The sequence below is a fragment of the Lissotriton vulgaris genome, chromosome 7 (assembly GCF_964263255.1).
Source record: "Lissotriton vulgaris chromosome 7, aLisVul1.2, whole genome shotgun sequence".
NCBI classification, from domain to species: domain Eukaryota; kingdom Metazoa; phylum Chordata; class Amphibia; order Caudata; family Salamandridae; genus Lissotriton; species Lissotriton vulgaris.
In genome coordinates, this window is record NC_141695.1 from 1,732,099,346 (window position 1) to 1,732,117,153 (window position 17,808).

Sequence of the window (17,808 nt, forward strand, 5' to 3'; positions counted from 1 at the left end):
ACTGTGAATGAGACAAGCCATCCACAATTTTATTGTAAATTCCCGGTACATGCTGAGCTCAGAACACAATATTGCACTGCAGACAATCCCAAATAAAAACCTGTAACAGCTTAAGTTAGTTTACATCCCTAATGGACTGTTTGTTCGTTCACAATGTCAACTATTTCTATATCATCCTTATTGAAGGTAACTCTCTTGTCGTATTAAATCACTAGTTTCTTGTAATGCTATAACTTTACTTCCATTGCAAAATAATTATTCACGATACCCAAGAGCATCAACACAGTTGCTGGCCCCCCATCCTCTCAGGTGCAAGCAGAAACCTCAAGTCAGCCATCAAACCCCTAAAATTGGCATGCTCTGCCTGGCACATGTCAAACCTCTTTGACCAAATAAAGAATAAATCATCCATATAAGGTGTCGCATCTGTAAACCCAATCAGAAAAGTAGATCACCATTGTGAATATGTACTTAGCAAACAAGAAATGCAACACCCCATAGGTTGGCTTCCAACCTGTTTCCCTTACAAGTTGCACTCACATGGTTGACCTGACAGGTAAGTGAAAAGCTGACTCTGTCACATTTATTCATTAATCTCACAGGGCATGCTGCCTTAACAAGCTTGATTGCATCATCTACAGAAGCTTTGCGAACCATGCCTACTTCTATTGTTATTGAATAATTAACAGACTGTCCCTCCCAGCCTAGACTGGTACTTTATCAAGCAAAACATCTCTTTCTCTTTCTTAGGTACAACGTCTATAAGTAACACTTTTAACCTCTCCAAAGGGCCATCATTAAAGTCCCTTCCATAATACCCTCTGCCACTTCTTTCATCCACTTTGCCCTGCTCCACCTGTGGCGGATCAAGAGCAGAACGCAGGTTCTCAGCAAATCTGCTAGATCTAGGTTCTCGATGACTAAGTTACTTGCCTTTGGTAACGCTCTTTCTGTAGATAGTTTACTAGACTCTAACCTCAGATTCTTTACCTTTTGAATATTCTCCAGGTATCAGACTGGATCTGGAAATGTTTGAGCAGTGCCTCGGCGCACCTGTAGGTGGCACCATGTGGCTCTGCACTGATGCCGTTCTCTCAGAAAAGTATTTGTGGAACCAATAGAGGCGTCACTGGCGCACGCTGACGCCAGTTGCTTTCGAGGCTGTCCATGACCCAGATGCAGAGCCCATCATCTATTTGACTTTGAACAGTGTGTAGTTTCCTAGATTTGGGATCTTATTAATGGATAGAGTCCAATTCACAGAATGGGAAGGATCGATGAGGAATCTGCGGTTAGATAGAGGGGCAGATTTACAAGCCCCTTGCGAAACATTTACGCTGCTGTTGCATCACTTCTGTGACACAGCGGCGGCGTAAACCATGCGCCATGTTGCTCCGTATTTACAACGTGACGCATCTAGGGAGATGCGTCACGTTGTAAAGCCCTGCACGACATGACACCTGCGTCAGGTTTCATGTGGGCGTTCTGGCTCAGGGTGGGCATTCCCTCGCAGGAACACCTTCTAAAAAGGACGCAGTGAAATTTACAAGATTTCACAGAGTCACTTTTACAGCCATGCTGCGTCAAAACCCTGCACCTGCTTGAAGCAGGCGTAAGGAGTGACGCAGCATGTTAGGCATAGGGCGCCCCTGAGCCTTGCTGGAGCCGCGTCGTGCTTGCGACGCGACTCCAGCAATGGGCCGCCTTTACGCCGGGGCATGCAACACACATCTGCCCATCCGTGCTCCACGGCGCGCCTCATTGTAAATGCGGCGCATCTGTGGTGGCGCAAGGATGGTTTTGCGTGTCGCAAGTGTTCTGGTGCATCCCTGCTGATTTGCAGAGATGCTCCAGACCTTGTAAATCCGCCCTAGAGTCTGCACCAGAAAAGGCGTTACTGAACATAAGTAACTTATTCTTCTGATAGACTTCTAACCACAGATTTCCCACCCATTTGACTAGATACCAAAACAGTACCTATTTGGAGGTGTGTCTGTGGAGGGACTTAAACCAAATAGTCCTGCGGAACAGAGAGGGCGAAATGTCCCTCTCAGCGAACTTGGCTGTCCAATCAGTAGTGCTTCATAAGCATATGGAGTGAGGCCCACGCAGCTGCCAAGCAGATGTCTAGGACTGGATCTCCACATGTCAGTGGGTGGAAGCAGGTTTGGTCATGATAGAATGAGCTTGCAGTCCTTTCTGAGGCTGCTTTTTGTCCAATCTGTACCAGATCTCATTGTAGAGTCCGATCCAGCAGGAGAATTCTTTTTTTTGCATGGCCTTGACTATTTTTTCGCTCCCCTGAGCCCCACCATGAGCTGATTGTCCATCAGGTGTGCTCCTATACAATTTATGTAAAAGCTTGGTGCTTGTTTAGTGAACAAGCAATGGAGTCTCTCCTCCTTGGGGGAGTGAGGCATAGTATGTCGGTAGGGTGATATTTTGACCTACTTGGAAAGGGGTCACAACGTTCGGGAATAATGATGCTTGTGTCAGCAGAACCAGTTTGTCTAGAAAGATGATGGTGTTTGGGGGGGTTGACCCAAAGAGCTTGAAGCTGACTCATTTGCTGCACAGATATTATGACAACAAGGTACACTGTCTTGAGTGTGAGAAGCCACATAAGGCACCTATGAAGTGGCTCAAAGGGAGTGCACATCAAATATAATAGGACCAAGTTAAACTCCCACTGCGGCAGGACAAAGGGCGAGGGCCGAAACACATGTTGCAGGCCTTTCAAAAAACGAGTCACAACAGATGACTTAAATATTGAGAGCCGGTCCGGTAACCGTAAAAAGGCAGAAAGAGATTAAATGTACCCTTTAAATATGCCCAAGCAAAGCCTTGCTGTACGAGGGACAAAGTAAATAACAACACTTCTGATAACTTTACCCATTGGGGGTCGATTTGGCATGTGCCACACAATGACACACATTTCCTCAACAACAGGCGTATACTATCTTTGCTGTGGGACACCTGGCTGCCAAGATGACATCAACCAACTCTGGAGGAAGGTCGAAGATGTTTAGTTGTCATTGCTCATTCTCCAAGCATAGAGGTTGATATTGCGAAAGGCCGTATGCAAAGCCCTGCTCCAAAGCTGCGACAGAAGATCCCCCAAGAGGGGCAGCCTGATCGATGGACAGATGCTCATGCCCAGGAGTTCATGATTCCATTCGTTCTGTGCCCAATCAAGGTGCACTAGGATTACATGTGACTGATCATCCTGATCTTCTTCAGAACTCTTCGAGGAATAGGTATCTATGGAAAGGCATACAGGAATCCAGAATTCCACCATAGGCAGAATTCGTCTCCTAGCGCTAGACCCTTTGGAAATTCCAGTGTGCAGAACTGTTGATATTGCACATTCTCGTTGGTGGCAAATAGATTGAACCAAGGTTGTGTCCATTTTGCAGAGGAGCTAGCACCACCTCCAGGTGCATCTACCACTCATGATTTGCCAGGCATCGATGACTGAGTTTGTCCGCCCTGGCATTCAAAGATCTGGTCTGATGATTCACCGGCAGGAAAATTCCTTAATGGCCCAGCAAATTTCCAGGGCTTTAGTGCCTACTTGCACAGGGTCCGTAACCCCACTCCGCCCTGTTTGTTACAGTATCACATGGTAGTGGTGGTGTCCATGAACACTCGTACAAGCCTCTCTTTGATTGATGGATGAAAGGTTTTCAATGCCAAACAGATGACCATCAGCTCCAGAAGATTTGCTGTGGAACCCGGACTCTGTGGGAGACAAGATTCTTATGATCTCCTTCTTTCCCCGGTGGCCTCTGCAACCCAGAAAAGGTGTATTGGTCAATCCTGTCAACTCTAGGGAAGGTGTAGGGTAAGGGGGCTGCTGCTTTTTCAATCACACCCCAGTAAACACCAGTGCAGATCTTTTGCAATTGCGTTCAAACTCTAGATGTGGCCGGAGCAGTCCCCTTAATTTTGGGCCCACTGAGACTTCAGATCCAACAGCAAGAGCCTTCATATGCCACCTGCAGTTCTGTATCGGTAGGATGCAGGAGGTCATCAGTCCTAGCAGCCGCAAAGTTACCCTTACTGAAATCCACGGCAGAGCCTGAAAGATCAGGATCGTACCCTGAATGTCCTGGTCCCACCTTTTCAGGGGAAAGGAAGGAAACTAAACCATGTCCAGAATGTATCAGATGAAGGGGAGCATCTGAGAAGGGGTCAGTTGAGACTGTGGCACATTGAGAGTGAACCCCAAAGATGAGAAGATGTTCACAATAGTCTGGAAGTGGTTGCCTTCAACAGCCAGTCATAGAGTTAGGGGAAGACTGGGACCTCTGACTTGCAAAGATGTGCTGCTACCACCACCATCACTTTAGCAAACTCCAGAGGAGCACCGGTGAGACAAAAGGGAGTACAATGGACTGAAAATTGTCCTGTCCCACCACAAACCTCAGTGCAGATGGGCCTGCAAGAATGGTAAATGGAAATAATCATCTTGTGGGTCCAAAACCATCATCCAGGATTAAGGGCAGAGAAGACCTGAGCCGGGGTGAGAATTCTAAATTTGTTCTTTCAGAGGAAGGCATTGAGAGGGTACAGGTCTAAAATAGGTTGATTGCCTCTGCCCTTATTTGGCACTGGAAAGTAGCGGAAGCCACAACCACAGGCACCCTCTCAGTAGCCCCTTTAGCCAGAAGGGTTTACACTTCCTGCTCTAAGATTGACAGATGGTCCTCTGTCAGTCATTCTGGGGATGGCGGAACAGGCAGTGGAGCGGCCACAGAAGGTACGGCACTGACAATTTGCAGGACCCACCTGTCTGATGCTATTGCCTGCCAATCCGTAAAAATCATTGAATCCTGCCTCTAACTGGGTGGCTGAGTTCCACTAAGGGCAAGGTAAAGGGGTTTGGCATGTGGGGCAACAAGGGCAGAGGAGGGAAATTAACTGACTGGCATGCTGTCCTGACCACAAAACGGCTGGGTACCTTGCTGAGGCTGAAGTGGCTGTCTGTATGGGGTGCCCCCGCCAAAGCCACTAAAAGAGCAAAGGGATCAATGTGATTGGTGTGGTCAGGCAGTCAGGCCCAAGGAGCGAGCTGTGACCCTGCTTTCTTTAACCCTTTCCATGCTAGTGACGGAACCACTCCGTCACATGCCACGGGCGCGCTGTGCTCATGACAGAGTGGTTCTGTCACGCCGCGGCCGCTCCGCCCATGCGGTACTGATTCCCCGGCTGTGCGGCGAATTAGTGAGCGGGCGGAGCCATGACAGAACCACTCCGTCATAAGCAGAGCGCGCCCGTGGCTCGAGTCGGAGGGGTTCCATCACAAGCATGGCGGCGCAACGCGACCCCCCTCCCCCCCAGCGCCGTGGCGGAATTACTGCTGCGGCCAAGGGGTTAAAATGCTCCAGCTCAGATTCTTCTCTGTCACCAAAGAAGCAAGTACACACCAAGCTCTCAGGAGAATGGTGCTGAGACAAAAAGACAAGATCATGAAGGCAAGTTGGAGTCATCTCACAACTTGATGGTTTACTGGTGGCCTCAGGCCCCTAAGAGGGTGTCAGTGAAGATTAGCAAGGGCTCAGTATCAGTTTGCACCAGCTCGAGGACTTCATTCAGGACATCGGTTTTGAACTTTAAGGCAGGGAATTGGAGGTCAAGAACTTCATCCGCCCTCTACAGGACCATTGGAAAGGAAGCACTTTCTTCAGTGGCAGGACTTGGGGGTGAGACGAGATCGGAATCAAGAGAGGTGTCAAGACCGCTGGAATCGAAGAGGTCATCATACCAGTTTTCTTCATTGTAGGGTTCGCCAATTTCATTACCTGCATCGTAGTCATTATATGAGACTGTCCTAAACAGGGTATGTAGTGTGTGACTCCTGCCTTACAGTAATGAGACATTAAGCAATATTCAGATGGAGAAGATTGATTTTGAATGGAAACCTGAGTCGAGGTTAGTGCGGCACCGTCTTGGAGTTGGAGGGCACAATAGACACCTCATCCTCCGTATGTTGGTGGTCTTGACATGAGGGTCAACACTCCGGGATTCGGTGTGAATCGTAATGCTGGAGGTGAGTTGTATGGGTGCCAGCAGTGGACCTGTAATAGGTTCACAGGTTTGAAATGACACCGAGGATGAATCCCCCAGTAGTATCCCAGATGGAGAATCCCTCACCTCCTTTGGAACTGTAGACTTGCCTGAGGGAGTCAGAGAGATTTTATTAGTCAGAGCATGGCCTCGTGGAACTCCTGGGTTTGCCTCAGTGTCACAGATGGCCTTGGAAACTCAGGTTGTGCCGAAACAAGTTGTGGGATGGGCTTCGACATGGACCAATTTCAGGATTGAGATTGAGAGGCATGGTGACACACTTTTACCTTCTCAGGTGCAAGAGAATAGCAGAAAGGGGTTGAGTCCTACTAGGATTTTTAATGTTTTTTATTTCAGCTACTCAAAGATTTAGAACACTACAGCAATCAACCCCAGGAATAACTCCAGTGAAACCTAGACCAGGAACAGGACTGAGACGACCCATGCACCTGTGTTGATGTTGAGTATTCTAATGCTAGGCGACGTAGGGTTTCACCACGCAGTTCCGTAAGGCCTCCGGGTTTTAGAACACAAAGTCACTGCACGTCTCAGAGTTGTGACTCAACTGCAGTCACCACAAGCAAACCGGTTGAGGATCTGTCACAGGTATTTGCTTGCTATACTCCTTTTTAAGGTTTAAAACCTGTTGGTTTTGGAAGTGGCATTTCTCTTGATTGCTGTAAAATTATGAGGTAAAAGAATTAACAGCATACGGAAGTAGTGCCTATATTGGCTGCACGTGTCAGTTCCAAAGCTGAACTGTGTCAGTGCGGAGCCACACAGTGCCACCTACCAGCACACATAGGTACTGCTCAAATGTTTACATATCCAGTCTGGAAAATTTTTAAAGGTGAGGAATCTGCAGTTAAAAGACTCTAACGGAAACACTAACCTGAAATCTGGAACTAATCGTTCAAAAAGTCATGTTTCACCGCTGTGCCTGTGGTAAAACTGCAAACGGTGCTACAAAGCTTCCAAATTAATTTCCAAACAAGCCCTTTCCTGTCTGCTCCTTGCTGAGTCCCCCCCTGTCTCATTGTGATTGCCAAGACCAGGCTTGACCCCGTACCACCCTCCCAACTTGGTAAATACAATGGATAACTGGACACCTGAAGCCCTCAATGTCTAAATTTACAGTATTTCCTCTATTAAAGGCCCAACATGCCCCATTGCATTACATGACCTATTCCTTATCCACCAACCAGAAATGGGTGGCTGCCCTTGAGTCGCAAAATATGACTGGTGCACTGTTTGCTGTATACTCTTCAGGAGCCAGCCTCTGAAAAAGTTATTTGTTTGAACCTCCTTATTTTATTTCTTGTCTTTATTTCCTACAGCCCCGCCCCTCCCTTCTCTACTGCGATCAATCCATCCGACAATTTACCCTCTTCAACCACTGTAATCCCCTTCTCAAACGCAGTCCCTTTATCCAACATTTATCCAAAACTCAATTCAAACAGAAAGGGCCTGAGAAGGGCTTCATTGATGATATGAATTCTTCAAATTCTCTGTGGCCATCAGTGTATTACTATATACAAGATGCAAACAACATTGCTTCAATGAATGTGACAGTATATAAAACATAAATACAAGACACTATACAACCTAAGTCTGATAACAAACCGACCTAGCATAATACTTTGTGTAATGGTGAGTAACCTGTCTCTTTGCATATGAGACAGTGATCTCTCCGGTGGAGACAGGGCCCTGCTTGCACACATTGCTCAATTAGCATAAGCGTATTAGAAGTTTAAACACCATTTTGCCACTTTGCAGCTTTTGCACACAACTCTACATGTAACTGTTTGTGTAAGTTTGACTGCTTGGGTTCCGCGCATGAGAGTGGTCTGTTTTTCCCATCCCTAGACTTACATCGCAACCTCAGACTGTACACTGCGTACAGAAATCTTCAAGGTCACCATAACAATGGATGCTGGCATTCAGGTTGATCGGCCCCCACTCTAGACACAACATGCACACACCTGCAACCAACTGAAATTCTAGTGCCTTTAATATTGCACTGCATGCATGATTTGGGCACTTGGAGAAAAACCTTTTCCAGTGAGAGTGCTTTGCTGATCCTGAGATGTGATTCACCTCTGCTGATCTTGGAGGTATGGGTTCCCTATTCAAGCCTAAGCGACCTTATAATTATAACATTGGATGGAGTGGCAAGCATACTTTACAAATTACATTGATGCCCTGGATGAAGCTGGAAAAATGTCTGCTGCCCAGAAGAAAAGACTGCTTTTACATTCTTTAGGACTTGTAGGGTTCAAAGTATTCAATGAAATGACCGAACCTAACATTCCAGGAGATTTAAAAGTTTATGCATTGGCTCTTATTCATCTTGATAATTACTTCACACCTAAGGTTTGTATAGGAATAACAAGGTTTAAGTTATTTTCTAGGAAACAGATCAAAACAGAAACTGTTGACCAATATGTTTCTGATCTTAAAAGATTAGCCCTAGATTGCAAATTTGGCGCTATACAAGATGATTTGATCAGAGTCCAGGTAGTAATGCATACCTGTAATCCAGTAATACAAGACAGACTCTGGGTTAATGGAGATGCACCATTAACCCATTGCTATTCCGATAACCTTGCTATTGTGCAAAAAGCAGAAAGTTCTAGCAGGTGTGCCAGTGTTCTTAAATAAGACCATGGAGTTAATGAGGTTGTGAGTAAGGTTGGTGTTCACGTAGACAAAAAGAAATCTCTTGCTACTGCCATGGATAACACAAATGTTAAGTTCCTATCTAAGTGTTACAGGTGTGGCAGCGTTGAAGATTTAGCATATAGTAAAAATTGTCCTTGAATACAAATGTAGTAACTGTGGCATCAAAGGTCATTTTGCCAAAGTATGTAAGAAGAGGAGAGCTAATGTTAGATTTGTAACCAGTGCTGATGAAACTGACAGGGATTTTACTGGCAATGAAGACTGTGATGAGAATACAGGTGATACAAACATTTTAATTATGAATGTGTGCAACAACTTGGTGCTTAACATTTGTGATGAAGCGTGCAAAAACAAACCTGTATGCTGGATGGAAATTGGGGGAGTTGGTATCAAGATTTATGCAGATTCGGGCTCGCCATACACTATTATCAATGAAGAGCTTTGGCAATCGTCTTTTGTACAAAGAGTGGGTAACCAATTATTGGAACCGGATATACTTCCGGAAGGGTATTGTGATGAGACTGTTAATTTGTTAGGTTATCGTTGGTTCTCTTTTAAATTCAAAGGGTGAGAGAGTAGAGGGAAATGATATATTGCTGAAACTGGTCCACCTGTTTTAGGATGGTTTGACCAGAAACAACTACACATCGTTTTAGACCCCAACAGCAAAGAACAGGTTTTGGTACTGGATGAGTGTGGCACTGTGGGTGATAACATTTTAAAACAATTTCCTAAAGTCTTCAGCAAAGTTTTGGGTAATCTCCAATGATTCAAACACAGAATAATTCTCAAACACGATGCCACACCCAAGGTACACAAATGTCATAACATTCCTATACTTGTGAGAGATGAAGTTTCGAAGGAATTAGACAAACTGGTTGCTTCACACATTATAGCCCCTATTGAAGCGTCTTGTTGGGATTCTTCCATTGTAGTGGCCATACGGAGCAATGGTAAGAACAGGCTCCGTGTGGACTTAAGACATTTAAATATTAACACTGTGGTTGATAGGTTCCCATTGCCAAAAATCAATGAAATGGTGACATGTTTGAATAAAACAAAATGGTTCTCCATGGTGGACCTTTCATCCGCTTATCATCAGAGCTCCTTGTCACCGGAGTCGATGAAATTCACCTCCTGTATCACTACGTTTGGATGTTTTCAATTTAAGCGGATGCCATTTGGGTTAGCTTCAACTGCCGGGGTTTTTCAGGGGTTAATGTTTCAACTTTTCAGCAGGGAACGAGTGTGTCACCTTCTTCCAAGATTTTAGAAACAACAGAGGTCCCCAAGAGTAAGAAGATCCACAGTCTGATGAATAATAGTCCACAATGGGAACTACATTGGCCACTGTCCAGCCGGACAGGGTAATTTATTTTTTCAATGATATATATACTGGGGTATGGAAGGGCACAGTCCTGTACCGTTTCCAGGAACAAACAGGGGGAGTTTTTAGGCAAGAAGGAGCATATTTGGCCACTTATATTGCAATAGACATTGGAAGTAGTGCCAAAAAACAGTGCTAGACACAGCATGGATTAAACATAATAGTAAGTCTGTGAAAACACTCAAAACAAGTCGACGTTTCGATCCCATATGCTCAGTGTTGCGGGATCATCATCAGGACTAACAATACATATATTTGCTTGCCTGGTAAACATTAAACACACAACCGCCTAATAGGAACCGGGAATAAAGAGACAGGTTGGGAAACAAAAGAAAAAAGAATAATAAATATGCATAAACCCCTTTGGTTGTACTCTAAAAGAAATGACACTGCATTATACTCGGAACCGACTTAACGTGTTCATCTAACGCATGCAGGTGGTATCATTGGCATTGGAACACGTGGTTGTTGTATTGCGTGTCAATAACCTTGATTCATACAAGTGGTGCAGTGCGTGACACATGTATGTGGAAGATCGTACTGTAAAGTAATTATCGGCTTTCTTTAAGATTTATATACATCGGCAGATCCACTCGCATTTCTTCCGTTTTTTGGCCATTATCTCATGCATTTTCATGCTCATGCAATCAGCACCTCCTAATGTGAACACTTACCCATATGGGTCGGAGGGGTTTTTTCAGGGATTTTTATATATATAAGAGCGGGTCCTCGTTTTGATATCAGTATTTGCCTACAGGAGGATAACCAAAGGTAAGCCATAGATTCATTTGACTAAGGTTTAAAAATGTGCATCATAATGGGCTGTTACCTGTATAGTGCAGGTCGCACCGTTATTTCCACCTCGCTGTCCGTTAATAGCTATGGAAATTAAGGTTTGCTATCAGTCAAAGGGTTTACTTTCAAATCAGCCGTTAGTACAGAAAAACGGAGGGTAAAAGCGACGGTGAGCTTACCTCTCGGGGGGGAATCGGCCTGAAAGGTCCGTATGTAATCAAAACGAGTCTGTAATACAAAACTACGTTTTAATATCGGCGCATGTGGCCTGCTTAGAGTTAAATGCCCATTAGTTTATAAGCTTACCGGGGGGAGGAAATGCCTCCGCGGTGTCTCTGGTCCCTGGGTGCCCTGCCGGATCACAGTCACTGGGGCCCGGGGAGTCAGAACGCTAGATATGCGTGCGCTTGGGGAAATAGAAAAAGGACTATGCGCACATGGGCGCCATCTTGGAGTGGAGTGATATTGATTACAATGGGATGCCGGGAATGGTGTGGGACGTGAAATCGTGCACAAGTAATCACAATTATCGGCGCAGTGACAAAGTGAATAGAGAAAATTTTTTAAAAAAACACATAGGTTATTTACACTAAATAAGGTTCGTTGATTTACATGTATACAGACGTTTCCATATACAAAGAATCAGTAGCCATAGGACAAAAACATTTCCTCATTCATAGTTAGTTGATGTCCTGTCCTTTGTGATTTCTGCTTTTTTCAAAATAGAACATTCACAATAAGGTTGTCCAGTCCTCCGCACGGTTTAGGCCATTGCGGATGGTGTTGAATTGAATCATAATACGCAGTTCCTCTCTGTTGAGCATCTGGCTGAGGTTACCACCTCTTGGTGGTGGTTTGACCACTTTTAGCACAGTCCATTTGATATCATTCTCGTTGTGCCCTGCTTCGGTGTAGTGTTGCACCAGCGGTGCATTGGCGGTGTGGCATCTGACTTTACTCCGATGTTGGCAGATGCGGGTCTTCACTTTTTGTGTGGTCTGACCCACATACAGTTTGGGACACGGACATTCAATGGTGTAAATTACGTTCTGCGTATTACAGTTTGACAAAGAACGCCTTTCATACGTGATACTATTGTGGGTGAAATCTTTACCCTCCACCGTGAAGTCGCAGACAGTACAGCCACCACACTTGACATGTCCAATGATAGGCGGCAGTCCCCATAATAGGTCAATGGTAGGATTAAGGGCTGGGGAAGGTAAGGCCGCTCTTACTAGGTGGTCCCTTAGATTTTTACTCTTTTTAAAGGCAAAAAGTGGTTTTTCAATAGTCAGGGTACCTACATTTAGCGTTGGCCAATGTTTTAATACTGACTTCCTGATTTTATTGGAAATAGGTGAGAAGGTTGTCACACATGCAACAATCTCTTCACGGATTTTTTCTTTAGGGAATAATAACACCTCCCTAGGGCAATACCATGCACACTTTAGGGATTGTTTTATGATCCTTTTAGGGTAGCCCCTGTCTTTCAATTTAATCGAGAGGGTTGCGGATTCCCTGAAATAGTCTTCTCTACATGAGCAGTTTCTTCTTATTCTTAGAAATTGCGAATATGGTAGTGCATCCCTCAGAGCTCTTGGATGATTACTTGTATAACTTAAGAGGGTGTTTCTCTCTGTCGGTTTTCTGAACAGTTTTGTAAGAAGCTTGCCTTCTGAATGGTATATGATGAGATCCAGGAAGGGTATAGATTCTTTGTCCCACGTTGAGGTAAACGTCAGACCACAACAATTATTGTTTAGCCAGTGGAGGAACTGGGTAAGTGCTTCAATTGGTAAGCTCCAGATCATAAAAATGTCGTCTATATAACGCCTATAAACCCGGATTCCCGGGTAGAAGGGGTTAGAATCCGACAAAATAGAGCCAGTCTCAAGTAGGTCCATAAAAAGTATCGCCAGGTTTGGAGCAAAAATAGCCCCCATGCTGGTCCCCTTGATCTGTTGGTAATAGGTGTCATTAAAAAGGAAAAAATTCCTAGTAAGGCAGAGTTCGAGTAACTGTAAAATGAACAGGGTCGGTACTCTATGGGGACGTGGTCGTGTGTCAAGAACCTTTTGAATAGTAAGTAATGCTGTAACTTGTGGGATATTTGTATACAATGATTCCACATCCATTGTACACAATGTCTCAAGATGGGGATCGAAATCAAGATTTTCAACTAGATTTATCATCTGCATACTATCGCGCACATAGCATTTGGTTGATTGCACAAATTCTTTAATAAAAAAATCCACGTATGCTCCTAAAGGTTCTAGAACCGAACCACAGGCAGAAACTATAGGTCGGCCTGGCGGGTTTTGCAAGTTCTTGTGTATCTTCGGTAATGTATAAATAACCGGAATGCGTGGTGACTTAGTATTGAGGAAATGGAATTCTTTTTTGTTGATGAAACCATCAAGTAAAGCTTTTGATGTGATTTCACTTATAGTGTCTTGAATTTGTTTGGTGGGGTTACCTGGCAGTTTCTGATAATGGTCAGGGTTGCTCAATTGACGTTGAATTTCAAGTTTATAATTGTCTATCTCTTGGAGGACGATTCCACCACCTTTATCTGCGCTCTTTATGACAAGATTTTTATTGGTTTTTAGTGTTGAAATAGCCTTCTTTTCATCAATGGATATATTGTATGGAATATATACCTTGGTTTTTTCGATGGTATCAAGGTCTGCTAGTACTAGCTTCTCGAAAGTAGTGACTTCGGGAGGGATCATTCCTGCAGAAGGAGAGAATGTGGAAGGTGGGCGAAATGGAGTGTTGGGCAGTGGCAAAATACTTGGGTGTAATTGGAAAAAAGCCTTCAGACGGATAGTTCTGAAAAATCTAAGAAGCTCGGTCCGGAGTTCCATAAAGTTAGGAACAATAGTAGGGACGAATGACAAACCCTTCTTAAGTAACTCAAGCTCAGCGTCCAATAACGTGTGATTTGAGAGGTTAAAAATAGGAATTACCTCTGGGGTAGTATTGGTTACCATTGGTAAAAATTGTTCCTTGTTCTCCTCTCGCCTGGTGGATTTTGCCATCTTTGTGTGCGCTTTACTTTGCCACGTTGGGGAGTGTTGGGCTTGCCTCTGCCTAAAAAATTAGGCTGTCCGCCGCCTCTTTTATTAGGGATACTTGATCCTTCACCTGGATCTGAATTTTCTGATGAATCAGCCGAGGTGTCTGAAAAACCAACAAGATTTTGTCGGCGATTGAATCGGCCCCAAGGTCTATTTGATTGGGGGTAGGAGTAGGCTTTATTAGTGTAATAGTCTTTTTGAAGGTAGGGATAGGTGTTTTCCACGCTATATTGTTTAATGTCCTTTTTTACCTTATTTGCCTTTTTGTTTTCCTCGATTCTGTGGTAATCTGCTAAGCTTTTTTCAAGTTGTTCTAATAGTTTTTTGCACTCACTTGTGAGATCAGATTCACCTAGTTGCTTTTCTATATCTTTGATCTCTATATCCAATGCTTTTAGGGTTTCTATCGCTGTGTCTATACCCAATACCAACCAATGCCTAGAGCAGGTGGTGCTGATATAACTGAAATTGGTAATATACTTAGGATTGTCGGTGAATATACCTGGTACGTTCCTAACTTGGAGCCCCAGAGGGATTACGTCGGCCTTGAGATAGTCAGTGAGCATAAGGACCATCAACTTCAGTCTGGTCTGTTTCTTCCTGAGTTTCTCTAATTGCTCAGGAAGTGGACTGGGGATTGTCCCGGGTGTTTCGGTGGTGTTGGAGAGGAGGGAAGGGCCTAGGCATAATTCTTTAATATAGTCATCAGTATACAAGGGTGCGTGTGCAGACATAACAGAGCACAAACTGTGGGGTAGCTGAAAAGTTTAGGGAAAATAAGAGGAGGGAGAAGTGAGAGTCAAAGGTTTGTTCGTGTTAAGTTGGTGAACAAGGTACTAGGTGAGCCAGCCCTCGGCCGGGGGCTAGAAGCGTTCTCTTGGAACCCTTGCAATCATGCGATTGCGCTAAAGTCTATATACAACAACAAGGGAACCCAAACGGTTATCTGGGGACCGTGGGTAGCTATAATTTTAGAAACAACAGAGGTCCCCAAGAGTAAGAAGATCCACAGTCTGATGAATAATAGTCCACAATGGGAACTACATTGGCCACTGTCCAGCCGGACAGGGTAATTTATTTTTTCAATGATATATATACTGGGGTATGGAAGGGCACAGTCCTGTACCGTTTCCAGGAACAAACAGGGGGAGTTTTTAGGCAAGAAGGAGCATAATTGGCCACTTATATTGCAATAGACATTGGAAGTAGTGCCAAAAAACAGTGCTAGACACAGCATGGATTAAACATAATAGTAAGTCTGTGAAAACACTCAAAACAAGTCGACGTTTCGATCCCATATGCTCAGTGTTGCGGGATCATCATCAGGACTAACAATACATATATTTGCTTGCCTGGTAAACATTAAACACACAACCGCCTAATAGGAACCGGGAATAAAGAGACAGGTTGGGAAACAAAAGAAAAAAGAATAATAAATATGCATAAACCCCTTTGGTTGTACTCTAAAAGAAATGACACTGCATTATACTCGGAACCGACTTAACGTGTTCATCTAACGCATGCAGGTGGTATCATTGGCATTGGAACACGTGGTTGTTGTATTGCGTGTCAATAACCTTGATTCATACAAGTGGTGCAGTGCGTGACACATGTATGTGGAAGATCGTACTGTAAAGTAATTATCGGCTTTCTTTAAGATTTATATACATCGGCAGATCCACTCGCATTTCTTCCGTTTTTTGGCCATTATCTCATGCATTTTCATGCTCATGCAATCAGCACCTCCTAATGTGAACACTTACCCATATGGGTCGGAGGGGTTTTTTCAGGGATTTTTATATATATAAGAGCGGGTCCTCGTTTTGATATCAGTATTTGCCTACAGGAGGATAACCAAAGGTAAGCCATAGATTCATTTGACTAAGGTTTAAAAATGTGCATCATAATGGGCTGTTACCTGTATAGTGCAGGTCGCACCGTTATTTCCACCTCGCTGTCCGTTAATAGCTATGGAAATTAAGGTTTGCTATCAGTCAAAGGGTTTACTTTCAAATCAGCCGTTAGTACAGAAAAACGGAGGGTAAAAGCGACGGTGAGCTTACCTCTCGGGGGGGAATCGGCCTGAAAGGTCCGTATGTAATCAAAACGAGTCTGTAATACAAAACTACGTTTTAATATCGGCGCATGTGGCCTGCTTAGAGTTAAATGCCCATTAGTTTATAAGCTTACCGGGGGGAGGAAATGCCTCCGCGGTGTCTCTGGTCCCTGGGTGCCCTGCCGGATCACAGTCACTGGGGCCCGGGGAGTCAGAACGCACCCAAGTATTTTGCCACTGCCCAACACTCCATTTCGCCCACCTTCCACATTCTCTCCTTCTGCAGGAATGATCCCTCCCGAAGTCACTACTTTCGAGAAGCTAGTACTCGCAGACCTTGATACCATCGAAAAAACTAAGGTATATATTCCATACAATATATCCATTGATGAAAAGAAGGCTATTTCAACACTAAAAACCAATAAAAATCTTGTCATAAAGAGCGCAGATAAAGGTGGTGGAATCGTCCTCCAAGAGATAGACAATTATAAACTTGAAATTCAACGTCAATTGAGCAACCCTGACCATTATCAGAAACTGCCAGGTAACCCCACCAAACAAATTCAAGACACTATAAGTGAAATCACATCAAAAGCTTTACTTGATGGTTTCATCAACAAAAAAGAATTCCATTTCCTCAATACTAAGTCACCACGCATTCCGGTTATTTATACATTACCGAAGATACACAAGAACTTGCAAAACCCGCCAGGCCGACCTATAGTTTCTGCCTGTGGTTCGGTTCTAGAACCTTTAGGAGCATACGTGGATTTTTTTATTAAAGAATTTGTGCAATCAACCAAATGCTATGTGCGCGATAGTATGCAGATGATAAATCTAGTTGAAAATCTTGATTTCGATCCCCATCTTGAGACATTGTGTACAATGGATGTGGAATCATTGTATACAAATATCCCACAAGTTACAGCATTACTTACTATTCAAAAGGTTCTTGACACACGACCACGTCCCCATAGAGTACCGACCCTGTTCATTTTACAGTTACTCGAACTCTGCCTTACTAGGAATTTTTTCCTTTTTAATGACACCTATTACCAACAGATCAAGGGGACCAGCATGGGGGCTATTTTTGCTCCAAACCTGGCGATACTTTTTATGGACCTACTTGAGACTGGCTCTATTTTGTCGGATTCTAACCCCTTCTACCCGGGAATCCGGGTTTATAGGCGTTATATAGACGACATTTTTATGATCTGGAGCTTACCAATTGAAGCACTTACCCAGTTCCTCCACTGGCTAAACAATAATTGTTGTGGTCTGACGTTTACCTCAACGTGGGACAAAGAATCTATACCCTTCCTGGATCTCATCATATACCATTCAGAAGGCAAGCTTCTTACAAAACTGTTCAGAAAACCGACAGAGAGAAACACCCTCTTAAGTTATACAAGTAATCATCCAAGAGCTCTGAGGCTACCATATTCGCAATTTCTAAGAATAAGAAGAAACTGCTCATGTAGAGAAGACTATTTCAGGGAATCCGCAACCCTCTCGATTAAATTGAAAGACAGGGGCTACCCTAAAAGGATCATAAAACAATCCCTAAAGCGTGCATGGTATTGCCCTAGGGAGGTGTTATTATTCCCTAAAGAAAAAATCCGTAAAGAGATTGTTGCATGTGTGACAACCTTCTCACCTATTTCCAATAAAATCAGGAAGTCAGTATTAAAACATTGGCCAACGCTAAATGTAGGTACCCTGACTATTGAAAAACCACT